Source organism: Ranitomeya imitator, chromosome 4 (assembly GCF_032444005.1).
Source record: "Ranitomeya imitator isolate aRanImi1 chromosome 4, aRanImi1.pri, whole genome shotgun sequence".
In the NCBI taxonomy this organism is placed as follows: domain Eukaryota; kingdom Metazoa; phylum Chordata; class Amphibia; order Anura; family Dendrobatidae; genus Ranitomeya; species Ranitomeya imitator.
In genome coordinates, this window is record NC_091285.1 from 568,931,583 (window position 1) to 568,946,698 (window position 15,116).

At 47.6% G+C, this 15,116-nt stretch overlaps 1 protein-coding gene across 3 annotated transcripts in view; it reads right to left on the minus strand.

Annotated features, from left to right (window-relative positions):
• Nucleotides 1–15,116, minus strand: part of LYSMD4 (LysM domain containing 4) — a 38,324-nt gene that overhangs the window by 12,683 nt on the left and 10,525 nt on the right. The gene's annotated exons all lie outside the window — the stretch shown is intronic.

A 15,116-nucleotide genomic window follows, 5' to 3' on the forward strand; every position in this document is an offset into this window, starting at 1 on the left:
CACAGCCGGCAATTCCTTACGGCTTGAGGACTTTGGTCTTGAAATCTGAGCCTCCTTAGCTCCACCAGCGCGGCTACTGCCACTAGACAGACGCTGGGAGCTCCTCCGAGGCTTCTCTGACTGCTGAAGCTGCTGCTGCTGCTGGCTGCTCTGAGTTCCTTCTGGCGACTCCATCATGGAATGAGACAGGAACACCAGCCACCCACGTGTGCAGCATTAATAAAGCCCCCAGGGTACCGCCCCCGGATGGGGGTCAGCAGGGAACTCCAGGTGCCGAATATCATATTAATCGATGGGGGACCGCCACCGCTCCGTGCCGCTGCCCGACGGAAGACAGTCAGACCATCCCCAGAAGCCCGGACCGTCCCTCCAGCTGGGCGCCGCCATTGGCCGGAAAACGGCGCTACTGCGCATGCCCGGCCACGTCATCCGGCCGCGCCGCATCATCCGGACACGCCCCATCCGGACGCGGCAGCGGCGCCAAGCAGACACGTGGACCAGGACAGCAGCGGACACCTCACCGGACCGACACCGACCCCCGCCAGGCACAGACGGGCTTCCGAGGACCCAGCAGACCGCACCGAGCGTAGATTCCTTCCACAGGTACCCCCTTGTTGCGGACACCACAGAAGCCAGCCTATGTGTCTGAGGCTGCTTCCTCCTGCTGTCACCTACACAAACAGTCCCCCTGCTGTGTGGTGCTTCCTGTCTCCTGATCAGGCCGAGGTAGGGGACCCCCGCTACCTGCACCGGCCTGCCAGGAGTGGGGACGTCTTCATACCTTCGACCTTCTTCACAGGCCTGTCTGAAGAGGTTCCGCTGTCAGGGACAGGAAACCAACTGACGTGGGAGAGAGGTACCGCCTTTTTATGTCTGTAGGTTTCCTGTCCCTGAAGGGCGGATCCCCTCTCTCGTTGTGCTGTCATGGCGACTGAATAAAAACTGCATCCGCTGCCCCCGTTGTTCATTTCTTTCACAACGTGCGTCGGGCCGACGCATGGCGACGGCCCCGTACCGACGCTAGTGTGAAAGTAGCCTTAGATGCTCTATATAGACACTTGCCTCATTTGCTGTTGCTGCGATAAAAAAAAAGTTTAAAAAAAAAAAAATCACATACTCACCTCTCCGTCGCTCAGGCCCCCAGCACTTTCAATATTCACCTGACTTCATTGCGGCGCCGCTCTATCTTCAGCACTGACATTCAGGCAGAGGGCGCGCACTGACCACGTCATTGCACCCTCTGACCTGAGCGTCACTGCAGAAGACGCTGAAGATAGAGTGGCGCCGGAACGAGGAGAGGTGAATATCGCGCAGCGCTCCCCTCCCCGTTATACTCACCTTCTCCTGGCTCTGTGCAGTCCCTGCTTCCAGCAGCTTCTTCCTGTACTGAGCGGTCACCGTTACCGCTCATTACAGTAATGAATATGCAGCTCCACCCCTATGGGAGGCGGAGCCGCATATTCATTACTGTAATGAGTGGTACCATGTGACCGTTCAGTACAGGAGAAGCAGGGACTGCGCCAGGAGCAGGTGAGTATAATTAGACAGCCCCCGCTTCCCCTGCCGACCCCTTGGTATGACTCGAGTATAAGCCGAGAAGGGGACTTTCAGCCCCAAAAAATGGGCTGAAAATCTCGGCTTATACCCGAGTATATACGATGAATAGGACCTGCCTGACAAAGTGAAACAGACCAAAAGATCATCAAAAGCTAGACATGTCGCGATCCCAAAAATTCTGGAACAAATGAGAAACAAAGTAATTGAGATCTATCAGTCTGGAAAAGGTTATGAAGCCATTTCTAAAGCTTTGGGACTCCAGCAAACCACAGTTAGAGCCATTATCCACAAATGGCGAAACATGTAACAGTGGTGAACCTTCCCAGGAGTGGCCAGGCAACCAAAATTACCCGAAAAGCACAGCGACGACTCATCCAAGAGGTAACAAAAGATCCCACAACAACATTCAAAGAATTGCAGGCCTCACTTGCCTCAGTTAACCCCTTCCCGACCTTTGACGCATACGCTGCGTCATGAAAGTCGGTGCCATTCCGACCCATGACGCAGCATATGCGTCATGGAAAGATCGGGTCCCTGCAGATCGGGTGAAAGGGTTAACTCCCATTTCACCCGATCTGCAGGGACAGGGGGAGTGGTAGTTTAGCCCAGGGGGGGTGGCTTCACCCCCTCGTGGCTACGATCGCTCTGATTGGCTGTTGAAAGTGAAACTGCCAATCAGAGCGATTTGTAATATTTCACCTAAAAAAATGGTGAAATATTACAATCCAGCCATGGCCGATGCTGCAATATCATCGGCCATGGCTGGACACACTAATGTGCACCCACTCCACTCCTCCGATCGCCCCCCCCCCCCAGCCCCCCGATCTGCGGTCTGCTCCCCTCGGTCCTGTGCTCCGCTCCCCCGTCCTCCTGCCCGCTCCCCCCGTGCTCCAATCACACCCCCCGTGCTCCAATCAAACCCCCCCGCACTCCGATCCCCCCCCCGCACAGCGATCCCCCCCCCCCGCACAGCGATTCCCCTACCCCCCCGTGCTCCGATCCACCCGCCCGCACAGCGATCCCCCACTCCGTGCTCCAATCCACCCCCCCCGTGTTCCGGTCCACCACCCCCGTGCTCCGACGCCCCCCCCCCGTGCCCTGATCTCCCCCCCCTTATACTTACCTGGCCTCCCGGGGTCCGTCCGTCTTCTTTCCTGGGCGCCGCCATCTTCCATCTTCCGGCCGGCAGATTCGTTCCAGAGTGAATTTTGATCACTGAGATATAACCTATCTCAGTGATCAAGATAAAAAAAAAAAAAAGTAAATGACCCCCCCCCCCCCCCTTTGTCACCCCCATAGGTAGGGACAATAAAAAAAAAAATATATTTTTTTTCCCACTAAGGTTGGGGTAAGAACTAGGGTTAGGGTTAGGGGTAGGGTTAGGGTTTCGGTATGTGCACACGTATTCTGTTCCTCTGCGGATTTTTCCGCTGCGGATTTGATAAATCCGCAGTGCTAAACCGCTGTGGATTTATGGCGGATTTACCATGTTTTTTCTGCGCATTTCAATGCGGTTTTACAACAGCGATTTTCTATTTGAGCAGTTGTTAAACCGCTGCGGAATCAGCACAAAGAAGTGACATGCTGCGGAATGTAAACCGCTGAGTTTCCGTGCAGTTTTTCCGCAGCATGTGTACAGCAATTTTTGTTTCCCATAGGTTTGCATTGAACTGTAAACTCATGGGAAACTGCTGCGGATCCGCAGCGTTTTCCGCAGCGTGTGCACATACCTTTAGAATTAGGCTATGTGCACACGGTGCGGATTGGCCGCTGCGGATCCGCAGCAGAGTTCCATCAGGTTTACAGTACCATGTAAACATATGGAAAGCCAAATCCGCTGTGCCCATTGTGCGGAAAATACCGCGCGGGAACGCTGCGTTGTATTTTCCGCAGCATGTCAATTCTTTGTGCGGATTCCGCAGCGTTTTACACCTCTTCCTCAATAGGAATCCGCAGGTGAAATCTGGACAAAAAACACTGGAAATCCGCGGTAAATCCGCAGGTAAAACGCAGTGCCTTTTACCCGCGGATTTTTCAAAAATGGTGCTGAAAAATCTCATACGAATCCGCAACGTTGGCACATAGCCTTAGGGCTAGGGTTGGGTTGGAATTAGGGTTGTGGTTAGGGTTAGGGGAGTGTTGGGGTTAGGGTTGTGATTACGGCTACAGTTGGGATAAGGGTTAGGGGTGTGTTGGAGTTAGAATTGAGGGGTTTCCACTGTTTAGGCACATCAGGGGGTCTCCAAACGCAACATGGCGCCACCATTAATTCCAGCCAATCTTGTATTCAAAAAGTCAAATGGTGCTCCCTCACTTCCGAGCCCCGACGTGCACCCAAACAGTGGTTTACCCCCACATATGGGGTACCAGCATACTCAGGACAAACTGCGCAACAATTACTGGGGTCCAATTTCTCCTGTTACCCTTGTGAAAATAAAGAAATGCTTGCTAAAACATCATTTTTGAGGAAAGAAAAATGATTTTTTATTTTCACGGCTCTGCGTTGTAAACGTCTGTGAAGCACTTGGGGGTTCAAAGTGCTCACCACATATCTAGATAAGTTCCTTGGGGGGGTCTAGTTTCTAAAATGGGGTCACTTGTGGGGGGTTTCTACTGTTTAGGCACATCAGGGGCTCTGCAAACGCAATGTGACGCCCGCAGACCATTCCATCAAAGTCTGCATTTCAAAAGTCACTACTTCCCTTCTGAGCCCCGACGTGTGCCCAAACAGTGGTTTACCCCCACACATGGGGTATCAGCGTACTCAGGAGAAACTGGACAACAACTTTTGGGGTCCAATTTCTCCTGTAACCCTTGGGAAAATAAAAAATTCTGGGCTAAATAATTATTTTTGAGGAAAGAAAACGTATTTATTATTTTCACGGCTCTGCATTATAAACTTCTATGAAGCACTTGGGGGTTCAAAGTGCTCACCACACATCTAGATAAGTTCCTTTCGGGGTCTAGTTTCCAAAATGGGGGTCACTTGTGGGGGGTTTCTACTGTTAAGCCACATCAGGGGCTCTGCAAACGCAACGTGACGCCCACAGAGCATTCCATCAAAGTCTGCATTTCAAAATGTCACTACTTCACTTCCGAGCCCCGGCATGTGCCCAAACAGTGGTTTACCCCCACATATGGGGTATCAGCGTACTCAGGAGAAACTGGACAACAACTTTTGGGGTCAAATTTCTCCTGTTACCCTTTGTAAAATAAAAAATTGCAGGCTAAAAGATCATTTTTGAGAAAATAATTTTTTTTTTTTAAATTTTCATGGCTCTGCGTTATAAACTTCTGTGAAGCACTTGGGGGTTCAAAGTCCTCACCACACATCTAGATTAGTTCCTTTGGGGGTCTAGTTTCCAAAATGGGGTCATTTCTGGGGGATCTCCAATGTTTAGGCACACAGGGGCTCTCCAAACGTGACATGGTGTCCGCTAATGATTGGAGCTAATTTTCCATTTAAAAAGCCAAATGGCGTGCCATCCCTTCCGAGCCCTGCCGTGCGCCCAAACAGTGGTTTACCCCCACATATGGGGTATCAGCGTACTCAGGACAAACTGGACAACAATATTTGGGGTCCAATTTCTCCTATTATCCTTGGCAAAATAGGAAATTCCAGGCTAAAAAAATCATTTTTGAGGAAAGAAAAATTATTTTTTATTTTCATGGCTCTGCGTTATAAACTTCTGTGAAGCACCTGGGGGTTTAAAGTGCTCAATATGCATCTAGATAAGTTCCTTGGGGGGTCTAGTTTCCAAAATGGGGTCACTTGTGGGGGAGCTCCAATGCATAGGCACACAGGGGCTCTCCAAACGCGACATGGTGTCCGCTAACGATGGAAATAATTTTTCATTCAAAAAGTCAAATGGCGCTCCTTCCCTTCCAAGCCTTACCATGTGCCCAAACAGTGGTTTACCCCCACATATGAGGTATCGGCGTACTCAGGAGAAATTGCCCAACACATTTTAGGATCCATTTTATCCTGTTGCCCATGTGAAAATGAAAAAATTGAGGCTAAAAGAATTTTTTTGTGAAAAAAAAAGTACTTTTTCATTTTTACGGATCAATTTGTGAAGCACCTGGGTGTTCAAACTGCTCAATATGCATCTAGATAAGTTCCTTGGGGCGTCTAGTTTCCAAAATGGGGTCACTTGTGGGGGAGCTCCAATTTTTAGGCACACGGGGGCTCTCCAAACGTGACATGGTGTCCGCTAAAGAGTGGAGCCAATTTTTGATTCAAAAAGTCAAATGGCGCTCCTTCCCTTCCAAGCCCTGCCGTGCGCCCAAACAGTGGTTTACCCCCACATATGAGGTATCAGCGTACTCAGGACAAATTGCACAACAACTTTCGTGGTTCAGTTTCTCCTTTTACCATTGGGAAAATAAAAAAATTGTTGCTAAAAGAGAATTTTTGTGACTAAAAAGTTAAATGTTCATTTTTTCCTTCCATGTTGCTTCTGCTGCTGTGAAGCACCTGAAGGGTTAATAAACTTCTTGAATGTGGTTTTGAGTACCTTGAGGGGTGCAGTTTTTAGAATGGTGTCACTTTTGGGTATTTTCAGCCATATAGACCCCTCAAACTGACTTCAAATGTGAGGTGGTCCCTAAAAAAAATGGTTTTGTAAATTTCGTTGTAAAAATGACAAATCGCTGGTCAAATTTTAACCCTTATAACTTCCTAACAAAAAAAAAATTTTGTTTCCAAAATTGTGCTGATGTAAAGTAAACATGTGGGAAATGTTATTTATTAACTATTTTGTGTCACATATCTCTCTGGTTTAACAGAATAAAAATTCAAAATGTGGAAATTGCGAAATTTTCAAAATTTTCGCCAAATTTCCGTTTTTATCACAAATAAACGCAGAATTTATTGACCTAAATTTACCACTAACATGAAGCCCAATATGTCACGAAAAAACAATCTCAGAACCGCTAAGATCCGTTGAAGCGTTCCTGAGTTATTACCTCATAAAGGGACACTGGTCAGAATTGCAAAAAACGTCAAGGTCTTTAAGGTCAAAATAGGCTGGGTCATGAAGGGGTTAAGGTCAGTGTTCATGACTCCACCATAAGAAAGGGACTAGGCAAAAATGGTCTGCATGGCGGAGTTCCATGACGAAAAATAGAATTATTCTTACCGTTAATTCGGTTTCTAGGAACCTTCCACGACAGCGGTACTGGAAGATGTCTCCCAGCCCTAATGGGGGACAGGAAACACAAAAGAGGTTAACTACCTCCCCTTCCTGCCACCTCCAGTGTTTTTTCTGGACACAGTAGAATGCATAATTACCACTCAGGTGCAGGAAGTAAACGATAACATCATAAAATAGGGAGGGAAATTAATGCTGTCGTGGAAGGTTCCTAGAAACCGAATTAACGGTAAGAATAATTCTATTTTCTCCAGTCACCTTCCACGGCAGCGGTACTGGAGTAGTACCAACAAATAATTTCTAGTTGGGGACAACAGCCTGCACAACTGTTCTGCGTAGGGGGAAGAACCGCAATGCCCCACCATACTTGTTGCTGTAAGACGCGCGTGCGCTCCACCGCTGGAACGCACATGCCGTGAACTGGAAGTTCGGGGTACTTCCGGTTCGCGCGTCCACCGTTTCCGGCCAGCAGGAGAGAAGGAATGCCAGTGAGCCGCACGGGGACCCCAGCCGCACAACACCGCTCCGCTTTATTCCAGAAGGAGCTGTCCCGAGTCCACCATACGGGAGCAGCGCCGCAGGGAGGAGGAATATACCCAACCCAGGCTGCCCGGCTATAGGTAACGAGTGAGTGCTCTGATCGCCGGCCACGGCAGCACTACAGCAGAACCTCTTCATGCCCCATAGGGGACAGGAAAAACACTGGAGGTGGCAGGAAGGGGAGGGTATTTAACCTCTTTTGCGTTTCCTGTACCCCATTAGGGCGGGGAGACATCCTCCAGTACCACAGTCGTGGAAGGTAACTGGAGAAAACCACTGCTGAGCAATAAGAACATAAAGGCTTGTCTCAGTTTTGCTAGAAAACATCTTGATGACCCAATAACACTTTTGGGAGAATACAAAGTGAATGGGCGAGACAAAAGTTCAACTTTTTTTTTTTTTTTTTTTTTTTTTTTTTTAAGGTGTATGTCCCATTACAAATGGCGCATAAGTAACACAGCATTTCAATAAAGGAACATCATATGTAAAATATGGTGGTGGTAGTGTGATGGTCTGGGGCTGTTTTGCTGCTTCAGGATGTGGAAGACTTGCTGTGGTAAATGGAACCATTAATTCTGCTGTCTACCAAAAAATCCTGAAGGAGAATGTCTGGCCATCTGTTCGTGAGCTTAGGCTGAAGTACACAGGGTTATACAGCAAGACAGTTATTCACAACACACCAGTAAGTCCACCTCAGATTGGCTTAAGAAAAACAAAATTAAGATTTGGAGTGACGTAGTCAAAGTCCTGACCTCAATCATATTCAGATGCTGTGGCATGACCTTAAAAAAGGTGGTTCATGCTTGGAAACACTCCAATGTGGCTGAATTACAACAATTATGCAAAGATGAGTGGGCCAAAATTGCTCCAGAGGGTTGTAAAAGACTCATTGCCAGTTATCGTAAAAGCTTGATTGCAGTTGTTGCTTAAGGGTTTTTAAGGGCCCTGTAGGTTTGGATTTCTTTTTCCCCTAATAATAAAGATCTTCATTTAAAACTGCATTTTTTGTTTAATTTTGTTATCTTTGTCTAATATTTAAATTTGTTTGGTGAGCTGAAACATTTAAGTGTGAGAAACATGCAAAAGAATAGGAAATAAAGAAGGGGGAAATTAGTCTGCTCAAAAGAATAAAGGGAACACAAATGCCACATCCTATATATCACTGAATGAAAAATTCCAGTTACAAATCTTTATTCACCACATAGTAGAATGCGTTGAGTACAATAAAACAAAAATGATCAATGTACCTGTGCTCCATACAGTTCTTTATGGCCCCATAGATGCCCCATAGATGCCCCATATAATGCTCCATGCAGTTCTTCATGGCCCCATATAATGCTCCATGCAGTTCTTTATGGCCCCATAGATGCCCCATATAATGCTCCATGTAGTTCATTATGGCCCCATAGATGCTCCATATAAAACTGTGCCACATATAATGCTCCATACCGTTCATTATTGCCCCATAAGATGCTCCATATAAAGCTGTGCCACATATAATGCTGCTGCAATAATAATAAAAAAAAAAAAAAATGACATACTCGCCTGTCGTCGCTGCCCGCTGCTCCTCACTGTCCTGTCTCTCCACACTGACTGTTCAGGCAGAGGGCAGCGCGCACACCAATACGTCATCGCGCCCTCTGACCTGAACAGTCACAGCAAGAGGACGGGAAGACGGAGCGGCGCCCGGCGGGTGGAACGCGGACAGGTAAATATGAAATACTCACCTGCTCCGGCGCGGTCCCTGGCTCCTTCTCCCGGACAGATGGTCTCCGGGCACTGCAGCTTCTTCCTCTGTCAGCGGTCACTGGTACCGCTCATTACAGGAATGAATATGCGGCTCCACCCCTACGGGAGTGGAGTCCATATTCATTACTTTAATGAGCGGTACCACGTGACCGCTGAACAGTGGAAGAGCTGCGGCACCCGAAGACCATGGGACAGGCAGGGACAGCGCCAGGAGCCGGTGAGTATGCGACAGACCTCTCTCCCCCTCATCCGCCGACCATGACTCGAGAATAAGCCGAGAGGAGCCCTTTCAGCCCAAAAATTTGGGCTGAAAATCTCGGCTTATACTCGAGTATATACAGTAAATCAAAATGAATATCCCATGGAGGTCTGGATTTGGCATGATACTCAAAATCAAAGTGGAAAATCAAACTACAGGCTAATCCATCTTCAGTGGAAATGCCTCAAGACAAGGAAATGATGCTCAGTAGTGTGTGTGGCCTCCATGTACCTGTATAAACTCCCTACAACGCCTGAGCATGGTCTTGAGGCTGTGGATGGTCTCCAGAGGGATCTCCTTCTATACCTGGATTAAAGCATCAGTCAACTACTGAGTCTGTGGTGCAATGTGGATTTGGTGGATGGAACGAGACGTGATGTCCCAGATGTGCCCGATTGGATTCAGGTCTGGGGAACGGGCAGGCCAAACAATAGCATCAATACCTTCATCTTGCAGGAACTGCTGACACACTTTGACCACATGAGGCGTAGCATTGTCATGCATCAGGAGGAACACAGGCCCCAGTGCACCTGCATATGGTCTTACAATGGGTCTGAGGATCTCATCCCGGTACATAATGGCAGTCAGGGTACCTCTGGCTAGCATATGGAGAGCTGTGTAGCCCTCCAAATAAAATGCCTCCTCACACCATTACTGACCAACTGCAAAACTGGTCATGCTGGAGGATGCTACAGGCAGCAGAACGTTTTCCACGGTGTCTCCAGGCTGTGTCACGTCTGTCACATGTACTAAGTGAGAACCCACGCTCATCTGTGAAAAGCAAAGGGTGCTAATGTTGAATCTGCCAATCTTGGTGTTCTTTGGCAAATGCCAATCTCCCTACACGGTGTTGGGCTGTAAGCACAACACCCACTTGTGCACGTCGGGCACTCATACCACCCTCATGGAGTCCGTTTCTGATAGTTTGAGCAGATACATGGATGTTAGTGTCCTGTTGGAGGTCATTTTGCAGGGCTCTGGCACTGCTCCTCCTTGTTCAAAGGAGAAGTTAGCGGTTCTGCTGCTGGGTTGTTGCCCTCCTATGGCCCCCTTCAGGTCTCTTGGTGTAGTGGCCTGTCTCCTGGTATCTTCTCCATGCTCTGGACACTGTGGTGACAGATACAGCTACTCTTCTTGCCACAGCTCGCATTGATGTGCCATCCTGGATGAGCTACACTACCAGAGCAACTTGTGTGGGTTGTAGACACCGCCTCGTGCTACTGTACCTCTAGGGGCGAGATCATTTGCACCTAATGAGCATCATTTCCTTGTCTTCGGGCATTTCGACTGAAGTTGGATCGGCCGGTAATTTGATTTTCCACTTGGATTTTGAGTATCATTCCAAATAAAGACCTCCATGTGATATTCATTTTGGTTTACATTGATCATTTGTATGTTTTATTGTTCTCAACGCATTTTACTATGTAATGAATAAAGATTTGCAACTGGAATATTTCATTCAGTGATATCTAAGATGTGGTATTTTAGTGTTCCCTCTAATTTTTTGAGCAGTGTATAAATGCAAGACCCCTACCGATTACTCAAAAGGCTCTTGAGAAATGTGGGGGACTCTGCTCTGTGTTTGCACTCAGGCAGGTGGTGCGCACTTCTTGGATGACTTTTGGGCGATCTTAGGGGTCTTAGGATCCAGACCCCACGGATCTGCAGGCAATCAAAGGGAACATGTCAGAAGGTTTTTGCTATTTAATGCAAGAGCAACACAATACAGGACAAGGAAGCCTGATTCCAGGGAAATCTCACTTACTGAGCTGCTTGGTGTAAGTTTCATAGAATCCTTATTTGTATGATGTAGAAGTAGCAGAACTAAGGCTTCTTGACTGTGTATAACCCCGTCCCCACCCAACTGGCAGCTTCCTGTGTATAACCCCGCCCCCATCCCTGGCTGGCAGCTTCCTGTGTATAACCCCGCTCCCACCCCTGACTGGCTGCTTCCTGTGTATAACCCCGCCCCCACCCCTAGCTGGCAGCTTCCTGTGTATAACCCCACCCCTGACTGGCAGCTTTCGGTGTATAACCCCGCCCAGGACTGGCAGCTTCCTGTGTATAACCCCGTCCACCCCATGACTGGCAGCTTCCTGTGTATAACCACACCCATACCCCTGACTGGCAGCTTCCTGTGTATAACCCAGCCCATGCCCATGACTGGCAGCTTCAGGCGTATAACCCCGCCCAGGACTGGCAGCTTCCGGCGTATAACCCTGCCCAGGACTGGCAGCTTCCTGCGTATAACCCTGCCCAGGACTGGCAGCTTCCTGTGTATAACTCCACCCACCCCACGACTAGCAGCTTCCTGTGTATAACCCCAACCATACCCCTGACTGGCAGCTTCCTGTGTATAACCCAGCCCACGCCCATGACTGGCAGCTTCAGGTGTATAACCCCGCCCAGGACTGGCAGCTTCCTGTGTATAACCCTACCCATACAACTGACGGGCAGCTTCCTGTGTATAACCCAACCCACACCCCTGGTTGGCAACTTCCTGTGTACACTATGAATTGTCAGTTAGCTACTAATCAGTGGTGGGGACGGGTAAGACTGATTAGCCTGACTGCCTGGCATGTAAGATGTAGTCCTGTAGTAGTAATCTCCTGCTGACAAAACACTGATTGTATTCAAACTACAATACACATCCCTGTAATCAGGCTCTTGTGCCCTATATTATGCCGTTTTCAGATCAACTAGCAAAAACCTGCTGACAGATTCCCTTTAACCTCTTCCCGACCTGTGACAGCGTATGCTTCATGAAAGTCGGTGCCAATCCGACCTGTGACGCATATGCTGTGTCACAGAATGATCGCGTCCCTGCAGATCGGGTGAAAGGGTTAACTCCAATTTCACCCGATCTGCAGGGACAGGGGGAGTGGTACTTTAGCCCGGGGGGGGAAGGAGGGTGCCTTCACCCCCCCCGTGGCTACGATCGCTCTGATTGGCTGTTGAAAGTGACGTTTCACTTTCAATCAGAGCTATAGTAATATTTCACCAATGAAAATTGGTGAAATATTACAATCCAGCCATGACCTCCCGCGTCCCTCCCTGTGTCCGTCCGGCTGCTGCATGGGCGCCGCCATCTTGGAAAATGGCGGGCGCCTGCGCAGTGCGCCCGCCGAATCTGCCGGCCGGCAGATTCGTTACAAGTACATTTTGATCGCTGTGATAGAACCTATCACAGCGATCAACATAAAAAAAAAAAAAAAATAAATACCCCCCCCCCTTTAATCACCCCCATAGGTAGGGTAAAAAAATTAAAAAAAAAAAAAATATATATATATATATATATATATATATATATATATATATATATATATATATATATATATATATATATATATATATATATATATATATATATATATATATATATATATATATATATATATTTATTTTTTTTTCCCTACTAGGGTTAGGGCTAGAATTAGGGTTAGAATTAGGCTGGGTTCACATTGCGTTAGTTGCAGTCCGCTAACGGAATCCGTTACATAGCGCCACTAACGCAATGTAATGGATCCGTTAGCGCAGCCATTGACCGCAATGTATCTAACGCATCGCTAATGTATGCCATTTTTGGCATGCGTTAGCGATGTCCCGTTATTTTCTGACGGACTTCGAACGCTGCTTGAAGCGTTTTTGGGTCCGTTCTCAGTAGAGCAGATCGGGCATCTGTGCTAGAGGGATCCCTAAACGCAATCCCTTTTTGTACATTGCATTAGCGCATTCCGTTAGTGCAATCCGTTTAGCGCATATGCTAACACAATGTGAACCTAGCCTTAGGCTATGTGCACATGGTGCGGATTTGGCTGCGGATCCGCAGCGGATTTGGCTGCGGATTCGCCGCTGCGGATTCGTAGCAGTTTTCCATCATGTTTACAGTACCACGTAAACCTATGGAAAACCAAATCCGCTGTGCCCATGGTGCGGAAAATACCACGCGGAAACGCTGTGCTTTATTTTCCGCAGCATGTCAATTCTTTGAGCGGATTCCGCAGCGTTTTACACCTGTTCCTCAATAGGAATCCGCAAGTGAAATCCGCACAAAAAACACTGAAAATCCACGGTAAATCCGCAGGTAAAACGCAGTGCCTTTTACCTGTGGATTTTTCAAAAATGGTGCAGAAAAATCTCACACGAATCCACAACGTGGGCACATAGCCTTAGGGTTAGGGTTGGAATTAGGGTTAAGATTAGACTGTGGTTAGGGTTATGGTTAGGGGTGTGTTGGGGTTAGGCTTGTGGTTAGGGTTATGGTTAGGGGTGTGTTGGGGTTAGGCTTGTGGTTAGGGTTGGGATTAGGGTTAGGGGTGTGTTGGGGTTAGTGTTGGAGTTAGAATTGAGAGGTTTCCACTGTTTAGGCACATCAGGGGTCTCCAAACGCAACATGGCACCACCATTGATTCCAGCCAATCTTGCATTCAAAAAGTCAAATGGTGCTCCCTCCATTCCAAGCCCTGACGTGCGCCAAAACAGTGGTTTACCCCCACATATGGGGTACCAGCATACTCAGGACAAACTGCGCAACAATTACTGGGGTCCAATTTCTCCTGTTACCCTTGTGAAAATAAAAAAAATGCTTGCTAAAACATCATTTTTGAGGAAAGAAAAGTGATTTTTTATTTTCACGGCTCTGCGTTGTAAATTTCTGTGAAGCACATGGGGGTTCAAAGTGCTCACCTCATATCTAGATAAGTTCCCTGGGGGGTCTAGTTTCCAAAATGGGGTCACTTGTGGGGGGTTTCTACTGTTTAGGCACACCAGGGGCTCTGCAAACGCAACGTGACGCCCGCAGACCATTCCATCAAAGTCTGCATTTCAAAAGTCACTACTTCCCTTCCGAGCCCCGACGTGTGCCCAAACAGTGGTTCCCCCCACATATGGGGTATCAGCGTACTCAGGACAAACTAGGCAACAATTATTGGGGTCCAATTTCTCCTGCTACCCTTGTAAAAATAAAAAAATTCTTGCCAAAACATCATTTTTGAGGAAAAATGATTTTTTATTTTCAAGGCTCTGTTATAAACTTCTGTGAAGCACTTGAGGGTTTGAAGTGGTCATCGCACATCTAGATTAGTTCCATGGGAGGTCTAGTTTCCAAAATGGGGTCAAATGTGGGGGAGCTCCAATGTTCAGGCACACAGGGGCTCTCCAAACGCAACATGGTGTCCGCTAACGATTGGAGCTAATTTTTCATTCAAAACGTCAAATGGCGCTCCTTCCCTTCCGAGCTTTACCATGTGCCCAAACAGCGGTTTACCCCCACATGTAAGGTATCCGTGTACTCAGGAGAAATCGCCCAATACATTTTAGGATCCATTTTATCCTGTTGCCCATGTGGAAATGAACAAATTGAGGCTAAAAGAAATTTTTTGTGAACAAAAAAAAAAAAAAGTACTTTTTCATTTTTACGGATCAATTTGTGAAGCACCTGAGGGTTCAAAGTGCTCACTATGCATCTACATAAGCTCCTTGGGGGGTCTAGTTTCCAAAATGGGGTCATTTGTGGGGGAGCTCCAATATTTAGGCACACAGGGGCTCTCGAAACACAACATGGTGTCCGCTAAAGATTGGAGCCAATTTTTCATTGAAAAAGTCAAATGGCGCTCCTTCCCTTCCGAGCCCTGTCGTGTGCCCAAACAGTGGTTCCCCCCCACATATGGGGTATCGGCGTACTCAGGACAAATTGTACAATAACTTTTGGAGTCCAATTTCCGTTTTTACCTTTGGGAAAATAAAAAAATTGTTGCTAAAACATCATTTTTGTGACTAAAAAGTTAAATGTTCATTTTTTCCTTCCATGTTGCTTCTGCTGCTGTGAAGCACCTGAAGGGTTAATAAACTTCTTGAAT